At 31.3% G+C, this 16,932-nt stretch overlaps 1 protein-coding gene across 2 annotated transcripts in view; it reads right to left on the bottom strand.

The window, feature by feature from the left end:
* The window catches only part of LOC111083196 (E3 SUMO-protein ligase ZNF451-like), a 44,023-nt gene extending 36,324 nt beyond the window's left edge, over window positions 1-7,699 (bottom strand). The window contains exon 1 of one of the 2 annotated variants that reach the window (XM_022379515.1): window positions 7,553-7,699. The gene's annotated coding sequence lies outside the window, so the exon portion shown is untranslated. The remainder of the gene's footprint in view (window positions 1-7,552) is intronic. The other variant, XM_022379526.1, reaches the window with a different exon arrangement.
* Between the last annotated feature and the right edge of the window lie 9,233 nt (window positions 7,700-16,932).

The following is a 16,932-nucleotide window of genomic DNA, read 5'->3' as shown; positions in this document are numbered from 1 at the left end:
AAAGATACACAATCTTTGCTGTTATGTTAAACTTATATTAAAGTTGTTCTTCATTACCCATTTAAGCCGCCTCCAGCCATTATTAATTGTTTATTATTTTTGAACACATTTAACCTTGAATTTCAGTATCCAGAAAATGCATCAGAACGACATATCTTTAACCCCTGAAAACAGCATGTTTTCATCTTAGGAAGAAGTAACCTGTCTGGCCTCTCCTCTTCCTATTCTGCAATAGATTATTAATCTTACCACCGCCATCAGATTGAACCATGTCAATAATTTCACCCACAGGCTTCTAACCTAACCTTTACTTGTGGAAGAAACCTTATACAGGTTTAAATACAAGCTTAAACAAGATGTTTGATACACGTTTTTCTTTCAGCTAGTTTAATTTGTTTATTACGTTCAGCACGCTCGGCTACCTCTAGCCTGTAATACTTTTAGACGTCACGTGTAATATCGTGTACTACGTGATTTTGTTTTCTCAATAAGATATTAATCTGTGTCTGAGCTATCTATAAGAGGACTTAGAGGAGAGGTTAAAAGTTATGAAAAACTTGATTAATTACACGTTATATTTATTCATTGCATCCCAGACTGCCTGTAATAGCTTTGGGGAGAGTTCTTAAACGGTTGAGGAGAAATACATTTTCTACCAGACGTCTGAGTTGGAGAAGGAATTATACTTTAACTACTGCTTGACTCGTTGGAGAAAGATCTCTTGTTCTTTCGGCCTGACGGAGCAGCGAATCAAAACCTGCTTTCAGCTCAGAAGCATGAAAGCAGAGAAAAAACTTTCTCTGTCTGCATTTATGAACCAGTTCGTAGTTTTAAGCGTATTGTTAGCATTAAACAGCCCAAGCTCGCTTGTTAAATATAATATATGAACGCCATTTTGAGTGTGCGTGTGTGTGTTTTTACAATTGCTGATAAACATTCTCACGACTATAATTTTATAAAAGTGATCATTGTGGGAATCATCCCGTAGTTTAATGCTATTTTGTACACACACACACATATACACAGGCAAGTTTGGTGTGGACGCTGGTTTCCCATTATACGCTCAGTGTGACAGCGACGGTTAATTTATTGCATGCAATAGAAGTTTCGGGGACATTTCAAACAGTTTGTCTTTTGAGTCCATACCTCGATTTACAACCTTTGCCCAGAGTTAAACGAGGGAAGTTCTAAGTATAGAAAGTGTTTCACCTCTGGCAAGATTTGCACTTAAACTTTTAATATTCTCATGCAATAAAGAGCATTGAGAAACTGAACTGCGACTGGCTGGTTTTGACAGTAGGTTGTTATACGTATGGGAAAGAGTACGGTCGTACTGTAGATTCTATATTGTGAAGACCTTGCTTATAAAAACAGAGCCACTACCAATTTGTTCAAGTACTAAAATAATTCTAAATACACTGATCTTTATTATGTTGCGTCGTAATATAGACTATATAATATAATGTAATTCGTAAATAGCTTAACTATAAAATATATGTTGGTTGATCAACTTATTATAAATCTTATTTTGTTCCTGCTTATTGCCGATCAAGTGTACTCATTGATCGTCTGTTCTGGAGAGCGCATCGTGTTTTTGAGTATTTGGCAGGGTTCTTTCATAGTCGCTGAGTGTTGACATCAATTTGGAACGGTTCTGCGTATTATTGAGTTTAGACACTTCAAATAATATAAATGAAGAACAAGAAACTTGGAATGGTGTTATACATTCTATATATATATGTGACTCACTGTTTGCTTATCAGATAAAAAACAACAACAATAGATCAGAGACTGGAGCAACTAGAGCGCTAGTACAGATAGAGAGGGAGCCGTCACAGTCACGAAGCCACGATTCCATAGGGCGTTTATTTACGTTCACAGGTAACTGGATATAATAAGTTTTCAGTATATACCTTACATAGTTTTACAAAGTGCAACATGTCATGTATTTTCAAGTGAAAGGTATAACCTCTGGATGTTCTTCTCTTTCTTTTTTTCTATGTATAATGTTAAGTAAATAACTGTACCTTGCTGAAGAAGTTGTGATTTAATGTTTTAGTTTAATTCATATAGAAAGACAATCGTTAAACTATTAGGCATTTTGAATATTATAAAAAAAAGTTATTATGTATAATAATAATCGAACAGAGATGAAAGTTCAGGATCAAATCTATGATGAAAGAAAGTTGTTGCTGAATGAGTTTTCAATAGTTTATTTTCTAATATTTATATATAGAAATAGAATGCATTACATTTGTTTATTTTGTAGTGGACTATTATTAAAAGGCGTAGTAACACTAACTCATACAACCCTCTATGCTACATAATGTTGGGTACGTACACAACACAAAATCACTTTGAATCATACAATTTTGTTACTCTGTCTTAGAAGATATTATTTTTTTAGAAGAAAACCCAGAAACATTTACAACTGTGAGGGTGAATAGATGATTTTTATAATATCGTTTTATTGATTTTTGTTTCTTTATATTTTATCTTCTGTTGCTTTATCACAATTAAATATAAATATGGTTTTAAAACTTTATATAGAAGTATTTCATGAAGGTGGCTTCATCTGGGTAAAATGAAAAACAAAAAAGAAAACGTTTATTACGTTTTTTGTAAAAACTGATTTATCGTGAATCGATTTTTGTATAATTTGTATCGTGCTGATCTTTTTTTTTTAAATGTCTATCAAATTATATCCATTCATGTGCAACTAAATGATCAAGTGTTGTATTTTTTTACCAAACTGTAGCAGTAAATATAATATTTTGATAAAATATTTGGTGCGAAACAGAAATAGATTTTCTATCGGCTTTTCATCATTAAAATGTAATCTATAATTCTTACACATGTTTTACATGTGATAGTTTTGTATACTACAAGTATACTGAGATCTTTTCTGTCTTTGTGAAAAAATTTAACGAATACAAATGTCTGGGAAACCAAAGATGAGAAATATTTCATGGCTAATATTTTTGGGGTTCAATTTAATAAAAACAATTATGTTGATTGCAAACATTTACATTTTATGCATTGTTTTTATGATGAAACAACTGTAACTTCACACTGACAGTTACGGCTTCAATAAATCCTTAAGATAGAGAAAGTGATAATGGTGCAAACTCTAATTTTTAAGATCAATAACTATCTAACACATTTTTATAGAATACTGTACACTATAGTCAAGGCGGGAGTTATTCTAGTCATCTTAGTGTTACATATCAGCTATACCTTCATTGATGGATTTTAAATACTATACTTAGAATGAACATATAGTTTCAAGTTTATTAATACTAATTTAATCAGAGATTTGGTCGAACAGTTTGATACTCAAGGTGGTTTTATTACAAGTACAAACTTTCTTTTTTATCCCTTAAAAACATATAAATTTTATATGTAAATAAAACATATAACACACGTTATTTTAACATATAAATCGTCTTTATTTTTAGTCAGGTTTGGCTAGGAAATGTAATTTTCCAATTTCGTTATTTTTGCTAGTTTAAAGTTATTATCGTTATTAGTTCTTACATTCTATTGCTTTTAAACCAAATGAAGACATGCCTTAATATTCGTTGTTTATAGACTCTTCCCTTGTTCTGCATTTCTTTACATGCTTTCGATCGTTGGAATCACCTTTCAAAGAGATTAAATGCATAACAGTGATAAGGAACAAGTTTCTCTGCCATATTAAGTCCGACATGTCTCCTGGTGGGTCAGAAGTAAGTCTGCGGACTTACAACGCAAACATTTGGGATTCGATTTCTCGTGGTGGACAGAACGCAGATAGTCCATTGGGTGGATTTGAGTTAAACAAACAAGACTAGGTTTTGCGTTATGACGTTATGCTATGATAAAAGAACAACGTTTCAAAATGTCTTAACTCTTCCTTGTTTGGTGTAATATTCCTTTTTCTTAATTCACGAACAATCGTTCCATGTGTAAAATCTCGCAAATACACTTGGTTGACTATACACATTGAAAGTTCTTATATTCTGTAAAAATCATTTGATATTCTGATTTTTGAAAGTTATAGCACTACTTTGTCGCTTTGTTACTTTGGTAAAATGATTGTACTGTATTTACTTTTTCAGCTCTTTTAATAAACTCAATCTCAATCTTATCACTTATTGCTCCACAATGTCAGCCAAACCATCGCTTTAGTAAACGTTCAAGATTTATGATTATATAGACCAAAGCATAAAACTAAACAATAACGGTTTTACTAACTTCTGTTTCACCTATGTTAGTAATTGCTCTCATACAAAATGGTTCACAGAAAACACTGACTTGTAGATCAAAACGTTTGGGGAAATACTTAACGTACCGCTTTCTTAATAGCTTCCAAAGTCTACCGTAAGAGTAATTTGCTACTGAGTTTTTTGGAAGAGACAGAATAAAAAGTGTTGTACCGGTAGTTATTAAAATAGAAATAAAAGTAAGGTCATAACGGAGTACGATGATAATATTTGTAAGCTGCTAAATAAAATGTTTGTTCACCATATTTGGAGATTTCTCTTTGATTGAAATAACGGTGTAAATATTGAATGTCATTTATGATAGGAATGACTACAACATGTACGCGACATATATATATGTGTGTATGTGAGTCTTGTAACGATCTTTATGTTAAATTCAAACTTGTTGCAATATACTGGATTTAATTTCTTATAATAATAAAAGTGATGTTCTGTATATTTTGAAATGTTAAAAGATAGGAAGTGCTCCACCAGAACAAAAGTAAAAAACTGTATTCAGCACTTCAGATATGTAGTATAGAAACGGTATATGCATGTAACTTCTTAAAACTAGGTAAGGAGTATCCATAGTGTTTTCACGTGCTTTTTGAAATTTAAGAGATAAACACTCTAGTATTGTCTTGGTAGAATTTTATCAATTAATTATGTTGGAATTTTTCTGTATTCGAACCGTCTTTTTCCTGACGTATAAACGTTATTTTTAGTAAATAATATATATAAGTATACATTTGTCTTCCCGGTAGTTTTTTCCTTCATATTTGCGAATTCATTGCATAATTGCTAATAGCAATACTATTAAGAAAACATCGATATGACTCAATCTGTTATTTTCATATTGAATTGGACTTTTTAAACACAAACGGACTTGTCTGAAAGGTAATGCAAAAGCAAAAGGACTATATACAACTGTAGTGTTATAAAAACAATAAAACATTACATGTGTAATATTTTATTAGGTTTGTTACTCTTACTATTAGAAAGTTTTACAATGCACCTGGGCCTGGTATTAACAGACACGTCTTATCTTGATGGACTGAAACTGACAAAATGCAGCTGAAATGATATTATTTGTTATCCTTACAAAAAAACAGGAAACTTGTAATAGACGAGTTAAGAGCGATGCATTGACAATAAGTATTAGTTTTATTAGCCGGTGTCTTCTGGGTATTCAAAATATAAAAAAGTGCTTTGCTTGACGTTATATACTCTATTAAATATGAGGAAAATAAGTTCGGTGTGTTGCACTGAGTCTAGATTAATTCACTCAATTAATCTGTGTAAAGTTCTAACAGATCATCGTTCACAGTTTCTGTGTTGTTATTGCACGTTGGTTTAACATAAACATCTAGCTGAGCCTAAAGAAAGCAAGTATACATTATTCAACTGTTAGTCATGATAAAAGAACAAATAATTACCCAAGAAAATCAATTGGTATTAAACTGTTAAACCTGGATTATCCATATAATATATAGAACATTTATACATATGATTAAAATGTTACCTAAGACGCAAGTACAACAGAAAACAGAAATAGAGACGCCATCTCCTCATATGATTATGTTACAAATTATATATTAGATTTTTTTTTGTATTATGTGAAAATAAAGCTATACGCATCCATTCATTGTACAGAATAAAAGTTAAACTTACCTCGAAAAGTGAAATATAAATTCCATTTACTCAACAATCTGCACAGTTTTATTAATAACACGTGTTCACTGTTCCTTATTACAGATAGTTACACAATAAACGAATTTTCCAGTTTGATTATTGTTTCTCGACCAGGACTCAGTTTCAGTCAAAACTTAAGATGAAACTTTAGAATTTTGGTAAGATGTTTCCTAAGTTGTTCTACAAACCTATAAGAATGTCTTGGCCAAGAAAGACTTAAGAATTGTTTTAGGAACACAATGTATCGGGAATGTATGAATCTTTAAAATCAAACCTGATGGTCAGCTAAATTAAATAAAAGTTGTAAACAAAATGTCCTGATGTTTTATTAATCACACTTTTTTAGCTTTCATAAGTTTAACGTATCATTCTTTTTACATATTTTAACAAGATTATTTTAATCTAAAACACTGTAAGTCATAGAATACTTTTCAACCGGCAGATTTTTCATTATTGACTAAAAACGGTCACATTTTTCCCTTGATTATTTTTGTTACAAGTGCAATTTATGTTAAAATAAGAATATTTATCCTATGTAATTTTTGGCGGTGGTCTTATTTATTTCCGTCTTAAGATACATATTTACCTATCGTAAAGTTAAGAAAGGGCTTAAGAGGGTTTTAAGGTATCAACCCTTGGATTTTTTTCGTGAAACTCTTCACAGTTATTGATATTATGACACAATAATCTCTTTGCTCACTTTTTGACCAGACACACACACACACACATAAACTTTCGTTTTACTAAACAAATCTCTAAAAATGACCAGTTATTGTAATTGTTAAAACTTGCAAACAAACTATTATAGTAACTATTATAGTTGCTCATCATAAGTGAAACGTGAACGTTTATTCCATTAATATTTATTCAGAACAAATGACATGTTATAAAGAGCTTGAAACTGATCAGCAAACACGCTGCATACTATAAGCTACCGTTTGCTACAATATTTACACATTGGTACCTTACTTTTATTACAGTTCTGACTACAAATTAGAAAAACATAAAATTGTATTGAAGAGTAAAATAAATTTATCGTTTTATAAAGTTTAAACACATCCATGTTTATATATATACACTAAACTACATCGAATGTTTGCCACAGATTATACCTTTGTTCTGTTTTTTCATAATCTACTAAAACAATTTAATCTTTTCTTTTAAGTAGCGTAACATTTAATTTCGGGTGTAATTTTTCCTTTCAAACACTCGTCATTTAAATAGAATTCAATTTTATTTCCTATACATAAACAGGCTAAATATTAAAATAAAACCTTAAGCTTTTTTGAAGAAATCCAGCAGTAACTAACTTCTAACAGTGCCTCATTAATATCATTCATAACAGTTTATCGTCGAACTATCCTTTTATGTTTTGATAGATAAGGGAATTACACTTATGCGTAAGATGTTTGGGTTAATTAAAAACTATTTTTTATGGTACAGGAAATATATATTTTAGAAAGTTCTAGTAGCTGTTATGGCAGCCCGAATTCAATTGTCAGATGATTTCATTCGTTCAGAAAATTGTGTTGTAGAGGTAAAGAGCTCGACACACTTTTACGTTATACCGTTCATGTACTTCATCACATTAATTATTAACGAATTAATGAAATTACCTCTTCGTACTTTTTATAGCGCTCCTGCTTTAACCGTTTTTCTTCAACACCGCGACACGACGCCATCTTGGTTTGCCTAGGAACAATGCAGTTTTATGTTGGAAGCCACACCAGCCATCGCCCACTTTCGTTGCTCCGCCTCTGTCTGTTGGAGATGTTGTCATGACAAACGCTGTGGTTCCCGGCTGTACCTCTTGGGTACCAACAAAATACATATATGTTACACTAAACGAAAGAACCATCACAGCGTTATGATAAAGTGTATTTTTTATTTCCATTGTTTCACAATATTTTATAAAAGAAAAATGAAATAACAGGATACGCTTATAGAGTAAGAAAATGCTCTAAATCGTGCGTTGTCTAAAACCTAAATATGTGAATGTTCGTAGTGCAATGGGATAAAATATTAATGTTTTAGATTAAACGTTTTATTCTTGAACATATGTTATTCAAAATGACCTATCTTATTTTATGATTTTAGCAGCATGCGTCTTTTTGTTTAGGGATATTACTGAGACGGCTTGATATGTTTCTTTTGTTTTTCAAGTAAGGTTTATTCAGGTTTTTGTACATTTTCACTTGCATATACTCTGTTTAGTTTTAAGCTATTGCTCTAATTTAGTACATTGTCCATTCATAAGTATATGTTAAAAGCAACCACAAATTCCAGAAGTAATTTATAAAAAAAGCATTTCATCTAAATAGGAATAACAATCCGACTGCTATTATGTCAGTTTTTAGCATTACCTTGCCGAATTGTTTAGGGTTTGGAAAATATGTTTTTTACTGTATTCACATTTCAAATGGTTGAATGTTCAGTTTTTTGTCCTTCATATTAACTGATTTCTTGTTTGTTTGTTAGCATATTTGTTGTTATACAAGAAAAAAAAAGCTACTGGTTTAATGATAGTATCAGACAGGTTATATCCACGCTTTGGGAAACACAAAAGTTTTTCTCAACGGTGAGTAGGTTAGAAATAATGAAAAATTCTGAAATCGCTTGATGTCAGTTTCACACCTGAAATCTCATTCGTGGCCGAAAGATAAGAAAACGTTCACACACTTACTGTGCAGACTAGTAATTTAACCATTATCTCTACTAGAAGTAAATCAAATCAATTTTCAAAGTGTAAAACTGTAAGAGAGAATTAGTTTGTTAGCTACTAGACATTTGAAACAGGCAGTTTCGTTCACATAGAATAATATTAGCCCCAGGCTCTTCTGAACTTGTTGAAGTGGGAGTAACTAGGCGCTAATCACTTAAACCACGTGTGCTGTGTACTAATATAACCTAATGGGAGGTAAGTCATCACGTAATACTGGACTTTTTATGTGTCTTGTTAAATGTAAAACTTTTTACTCTAATTAATAGCTTGATGACGTATCTAATCTCAGTGTAGGTTTAAAGAACAGTACATTGTATTTGCTGGTAATGTATGAACACGTCAACAGTAAACGATGTAATGTCTTTAGATCAGTGGTTCTAAAACGTTTCGCGTTAAATTACAAGCCCAGGCCTAATTAAAAAAAGACAAAAATTCAGTAAAAAAAATTATTATTTTAACACTTATCCATCAATGCGAAAGATGCGAACGTTTTTTTTTTTCTGGCACGATTGAAGAATATGTGGTACTATTTTTGTCAATTTTTAGAAGAGGAAAATACTGGCGAATCAATGCAAGTAGAGGGTGAATCTATAAGTGTGGAGAGTAGTATGTATATGTATGTGGAAAGCTCAGATAAGGCTTATTACAAATTTCGTGATTTTTGATATAAATTGTGTCTTGTATCACCGACATTAACTCCACGTACCACAGTTTGAGAATCCCTGCTTTAGATCGTAAGGTGACTAGTAATAGGGTAGCCTTTACATATGTCCTTAATGAAATTTATATAAACTCATATATTTTCTGAGTCACTTGAGTGGAAGGAGAAGAAGTAATCTAGTTTTGTTGTTGTTTAATACACGACTTCTATATTACGCGTCTAGTGAGCCGTGTAAGAGACGGAGAATCACTTCATTTCGAACGGGCGAAGAACAGCCGCGGCTCCGGGAACACTGTTCCAAATGCACGGCGATGAGTTTTATTTATATGAGTGATAAGAAATGTGATAATAAGATATTTAGTTTATTTCATTGTTTTTTTACTTTAAATGAAAGAGTTGTAGACATAAAAAACCCTGAAGGAATGATAGCACATTTATTGCACTTAAAGATAAAATAATAGTTTCGTTTTATGGCATTTGGTTCTTATGTCATTAGACACCAAATCATGATTTTCATCTTCTTTCTGTACAATAAACTTTGTTAGTTAGTACTAAGATATACAAGTTTTCTCTAAATAGGTAAGGCTGCTTACGACAAACTTGAAGAAGACTGAATGAGTCTTAATAAATTATTAGAACTGTATGTTTTTAAGAAGACCGAATGATTCTCAGTAAATTACAGAACTGTAGACTTTTTAAGAAGACTGCATGAGTCTTAATAAGTTGTAAAACTGTACGTTTTTAAGAAGACTGAATGACTGTCAGTAAATTACAGAACTGTAGATTTTTAAAAAGACTGCACGAGTCTTAATAAGTTATAGAACTGTATGTTTTTAAGAAGACTGCACGAGTCTTAATAAGTAATAGAACTGTATGTTTTTAAGGAGACCGAATGACTCTCAGTAAATTACAGAACTGTGGATTTTTAAGAAGACTGCATGAGTCTTAATAAGTTATAGAACTGTATGTTTTTAAGAAGACCGAATGACTCTCAGTAAATTACAGAACTGTATATTTTTAAGAAGACTGCACAAGTCTTAATAAGTTATAGAACTGTATGTTTTTAAGAAGACTGCACGAGTCTTAATGAGTTATAGAACTGTATGATTCTAAAAGACTGAATGACTCTCAGTAAATTACAGAACTGTAGATTTTTAAGAAGACTGCACAAGTCTTAGTAAGTTATAGAACTGTATGTTTTTAAGAAGACTGCACGAGTCTTAATAAGTTATAGAACTGTATGATTCTAAAAAGACTGAATGACTCTTTGTAAATTACAGAACTGTAAGTTTCAGCACAAAATGGGCTATTCAGACATGCAATGTACGTTGTTTACTGACATTAGTATGTTAATAAACTAACAAACTTATATGTAGTGCGCAGCTGCTATGTGCATTCTCTCATATCACATAGTTAATGATTATTCACAAACTTATATAATATACCCCATGCACGTCGATACACGAAAATGGTCAACTCTATCGTAGTTTCATCGACATTTACTTCGATTTGGTTTCAGAGATGTAGAAATTGTATATCAATGAATCGATTGGGATACCAAAAGTTACAAAATACCTTCGATAAACAACATGTCATATTTAACTGGATAATTAGTTTTAGAATGTGTTGTGGGGTAAATGTAGTTGCTATTATTTTTGTTGTTTTCAGGATATATATATTCTTAACACTGATACATTCATTTAGAGATTGCTTCTAAGGCAATTAATAACGCATTTGAAGCTAAAGCACTTACTGCATCATATATATACTGCATGCACGCCTCCGTTGATAAATATCGAGAGTAATGAAAGTACAACAAGAAATGACATACTAGACCTACTGAAGTAATCAATCAAATGATGAAGTCTGACAGAAATTCATCGAATGGTTTAAGGAAGACCACTATATATATACATTTACCCATACATATTCATCAGTGTTTTAGGGCTGCCTGAACTCGAAAATCAATATTCATGTTATATGTATAGAAGGTACATTTCATTGTCATCTTAGTCTATACAAATTCCTGGTTTTTCCTTTTCGATATTGTTAATTAGAGAGGAGAACATTTTTTTTCCTCTTTGTCTTCTTCTGAGTACTACGGTTATGAAATGATTGTAACAGCTCGACAAGCTGTGAGATTTGCTTATATTTTAACAAATCGAGGAACCTTTCAATGAACACTAAACTGTGTATTACTTTTAAATTTATTAAAATTATTGAAACTTATAATACACATTTATGATTATATATGTACAATTTCAGGTAAGAAATATTTAAAATTTCGATAAAAACAAAATCAAAAAGAAATAGGCTTCACTAATGTTCACTTTATTATTATAGTTAATCATGAAGGTGAAAATTTGTCTTAGTTTTATTTTAAGCTTAATTGCTTTTAAGAATTTATTAGTTTTGGGAAACGCAATTCTTTAACAAAATCCCCATTGCTTGCATGTTGACACTAGGACTTTAATAACGAATTGCGATTCATAAATACCAATAAATACAACATATTTCGCGTTTAAAGATATATGCAAAAAAGAAACGAAGACCTATGTTTATAGTTAATTTTATTCAAAGTATTTTATATAATCGATTTCGTATATCTGGAAAAAGGCAAAGTTGATAAAACTAATAAAAGTATTAAAATAAAAGACTGAAATAAAATCTCAAGTGAAATAAACTGTAGTTAAAAATTTAAAGTTAGATGTAATTGTAAAACAAAAAAATAACAATTAGCAATTAAATATATAATTTGAAAACTATACTCACGTTACAGCATTAAATCCTGTATTTGTTAGTTTTGTTTCCATGCAAAAGTTTAAATCAATTAAATTTTAGATTATTTTTCAAATTTGCTGGTACGTTAAGATACCGCCCTCTATAGTTTAATCATCTATTTATTATTTAGAAGGCCTTCCACAATTTTTTTTGGGTTTTTCCCCACAAAACCAAAACTGGAGAAACATTGGAAAATATTTCTCTTAAATTAGTTATTTTTCTTGAAAAAAGCTAATTTAGGATTACATTTACGTGAGTTTATACTCAATCCTGAATTACATTTATGACATTTACGTGAGTTTATACTCAATCCTGAATTACATTTATGACATTTATGTGAGTTTATACTCAATCCTGAATTTTCAATTTCTCCAACATAAATCACCTGAAATAGTACATAATTAAGCCCCCAGAGGGTTAGTAGTAAGTTTACGGGCTTACAACACTAAAATCCTGAATTCGATTCCTCTCGATGGGCATAGTACAGATAGCCCACTTTGTAATTTTGCGCTGAAAATGAAACGAAACGAATGAATTACAGGTATAGGGGACAGTAACACAAAAAATCTGCCAAAAGAACCACGAATACATTTTTCTTCCTCAATGCAATCTTTTCGAGACAAGTCACAATTACTCTTTCTGGTTCATATAAATACATACATTTTTTAATTTTGCTGTTTAATATATATTTTCAAACGATAGGTAATAACACTTAATCGATTGGTGATAACAAACAGAAGAGTGTCTTTTCTTTTCTTTACATTTCTGGGTTCTCCAAACTTTGTCTCGGCAATCTTAACCCCTAATATTTACGTTTTCAAGATAACACTGTTTCTTTAATTGAGTAACATTTTTTAATGCTTTTTGTCTTGGCACAGGTTAGGAAGTAAATCATATATATAATTTTTCAGTTAAATTGCAAGGAATATTTAACTTAGGGTATTTAGTATGCTTCATTTAAAAATCTAAGTATCTGTGAGAAATGGTACGTTTGTAATCATTATTAGTGCTTAAATATCTACCTTCAAACACTATAATAAAAAATTCACAAATGGAAGAGGTTTATTATGATTTTCACAGGTTAAATGGAGTTCAATTCTTCATGAAATTGATTATTTGACAGAAATGATCAAGGTTATGTAAAATATTTCAAACTACCAAACAATAATCCAAAACGTTTCCAAGACAATTAACATATTCAGTAGAAATACAAAGGTAAAATATATCAAACATCCTGTATTCAAAGTGACCCATTACAACTGTTGTATATGTGGGAGTTACTTCAATACCTAAAGAGTGCCTGGTATTTTGTCGGTGATATCACCATTAAAATCCAACATGATTACCCCAAACTAAGACTTAACATCTAAAACAGAAAGAGAGTTAAAATCTGTTTTGTAAAATATCCTCATATTTTTCTAGAAAACACTTCACGGTTTTGTACGAAACTACATTTAACACTAGGGAAAAAAGGTTGTAATATCAGAAAATACCAATATATGATTTTCTACGGTAATTCTCGAATAAAATCTCTGTAATTTCTAATATTAAAAAGAATTTTAGGAACAAAGGACGTAATCATCACAACTACAATATTACTAAGTCCAGTAACATTACTATCATCCACCACAACTGATATTCTAGGTACTGAATCCTTTAAACAAAGACACTTAATGACATTTTTTTACGATTGTTTTTCAAGATTTGTGTAAATTTGCTAAAACGTAGATATGTATTCTTTCTTCATTAACCAGTACATAATTCAGTTCTTTATTCGTTAAACTATCACTGAGCTTCAGGAGCTCATGAATAAATCTATAAGGAGGTACTACTTATGGAAGAAAAATTAAAAGAGTAACGACATACTGGGGTACTTTGGAGCATTTTGATGGTATCTAAGATTTTTTAGAATATATTTTATACATATATGGTGCAATTCAGGGGTGCAGTCACACTCACCACCTGTTTACGCGCATAAGTTTTTTCTTACATTCTATCATGTTTTTTTTTACTCGTCAATTTTTTTTATTTGTATAATCCGTTTAACTTTTTTCGATATACATTTCAGTATTCGTGTTTTGTCGTTGGGTCGTTGTTGAGCGTATTATTTGACACATATTAAAAGGGAGGGTAGTTTCGAGATCTGTTACCTGCTTTTACATTTGTGACTCTGTGATTGGTATTATGAGGCAATGTCCGAACCCACAGTCCGTGACCGCCCGCAGGTGACGAATGGTAGATCGACCAGGGACGTTGTGTTACATTCGTTCTTAGTTGCTTGCATAAATAACAATTTTTCACCTGCGATGTGGATACCATTTCCGCAGTTATCTTCCCTCAGGCTCATACCTTTTGAAACTGATTTGCAGTAGGTATAACTGTTTTGCCTTATGCGAGTTAGATATTGTGATTGATATTTCGCGTTACTTATAATTTGGCTATTTGCAGTTGATTCTCATGAGCTGCAAATAGCTTATTATATTTATGTATACACATGTGCGTGTGTAAGACTTGAAAATATGTGTGTGTGTTATAGGTTAACTAACAACCAAAAAGTATTTCAGATAAAAAAAGTGGGTTATGAAGTTAAAGTATTACTTAAAGGATTATATGATTTCTTAAGTGTAACTCACATAAATATATTTTTAATATCCGAATTACTATGGAGAAATCATGATATGCTGATTGGAGCTATGTTAATTTATAATATACTAGCCGCAACCAGCAAAGTATTTGTTTTAGTTTTCATGACCTTCGCTTGAATTTTCCTTATTCTATCACCTTCACCCACAGCATTTAAGCTACGTGTTCTTGCAAGTTTTAGGTGTTAGATCGATAAATCCTGGTCTATTTGAAAAAATTTACGCGGTCAGACAAACAAATTCACGCAGACGTAATTTTATTACATAAAGCTACACGTGCGTAACTTTATTTAATAAAACTACACGTAAAGTAAACAACAATGTATAGTAATGGTATTTATTCTAGTATACAGAATATTAAAACGTTCAGTGTATGATAGTTTTACGAGTTGAAACATATAAACTCACAAAAGCCAAGAATAAAACTCGTACTAAAGAAAAGAGTAGCTAAAAGGTGTTTATAGCAATCTATGAAGCGAACCGAAGCTAAAGTATTGCAAAGTAAAATAAATGTAAAGTTGCAATGAAGGCAAACTTAGCTGAATATATTGAAATTTCTGAATGCTTGCTCACAAAGTCATAAGCGTATGGTTTTGAACGAACTGTACATGCGTATTTTAGACCTCTATAAGTCGGGAAAGCCCATGTCAATTTTATTTAGTGTAATGTTATTTTTTAGGAAATTACAAGCTGGTTAAGTGTTGTTTGTGTGAAATACTTTGCAAATAAAAACTAAAGTTGAAATCAAAGTCAGTCATCACGTGATAACAACGACATTGTGCCATCGTGCAGCATACGCGTTGCATTAAAAAGTTTGACAAAGCAAAAAACAGGTAAGGTGATTCTGAATGGAAAAGCCAATAGGCAAATCGAACTCCTCGGACAAAGGTCTTTTTAATGTTATGAAATTTCTAGCGTTTGATTGAGAAATTTGCGAGAAAAGCTCGGGACAGACAAACGCAGGCGTATTATTTATATAGATTATCAAATATATAGAAGATTGATACTCCTGGATTCAAATTCAGTTATTTTAGTTCTTCAAAGAAATTAAGGAAGTGCAGAATTTCTTTCTTGAACCAAAATAGAACCTGTACAACTATGCAAAGAAAGGGTGAAGATTGTGTACAACATTTTGTTAAAGAAAAGATTGCTATATTCGAAAAATAAATATATATATATATATTCATTGAATTCATAGAAACTGATTCGTATAAATAAGGTGGACTATAGCAAACCCCACAATAACGATGCTGTATTTCATGTAGCTTTTTCCTGTGAAGATACTGACATGATCAAATGTGAACACTGAAATTCTGTACTTGTAGAGTCGCAAACTAAAAAGAAAGGGGGGATGATATTGAGTATAAAATTGCTGGCTTCCCCTTCATGTCCTGGTCAACATATTGATTGTTGCCCAGTGGTATGGTTGAGCAGCTTTTGATGCGAAACTTTGTTTTAAATTTGGTCGTGAATAAGGTACTACGATAGTAGAATAGAAACATCTACCCCTTAGTGTTGCTATCATGAGAAATACGAATTTTAATGTGTAGAATATGTATTTAGATGTATCCAAGTAAATTGTAAAAAAATAGACGTCCATGGACGATATTACAGAACACTTGTTCAGATACTATTATCTTTACACTTATAAACCAGTATTTAGTGTATCATTGCTTCACGCTCTCTAGAGCGGCAACGGTGTAACAGAGAATAAGATTCATTAGTAACCGTAGTTTGTCTTGATCTGGGGGACATGCGCTCTAGAGAGGACATGTAGTTATTGTAAAGATAGTGCATAGTTAAACAGTCATTTGTAAGTGTAGTGTCCATATATCAGTAAGTTGTACAATAAGCATTGCTTATCCAAGGGAAAAGTAAACCTATACGTTTTATCTGTAGACTTTTGATATGCTTTAGTCAAATAAAATAATTAGATTGCTTTAAAATTTAACGAAAGCGAGCTATATACAGGCATGTTAGAATGCAAACAATCACAATAAAAGAAAATGAAACATTTTTGTTAGGGGTGTGACGGATTTATTATTATATATTTAATTTAATACCGATGTTTGTTTAAATTAAATTTATATTTTAAAACTTACATAACTTATGCTGTTAAATATGTATTGCGAAAGTCAGTCTATTCTCTAAAGTTGTAGAAGATTCTCGAGTGTAAGAATCAACAAGATA

The sequence above is a fragment of the Limulus polyphemus genome, unplaced genomic scaffold (assembly GCF_000517525.1).
Source record: "Limulus polyphemus unplaced genomic scaffold, Limulus_polyphemus-2.1.2 Scaffold137, whole genome shotgun sequence".
NCBI classification, from domain to species: Eukaryota; Metazoa; Arthropoda; class Merostomata; order Xiphosura; family Limulidae; genus Limulus; species Limulus polyphemus.
Note: the sequence above shows the minus strand (reverse complement) of the source record. Positions and strands in the feature narration are given on the sequence as shown.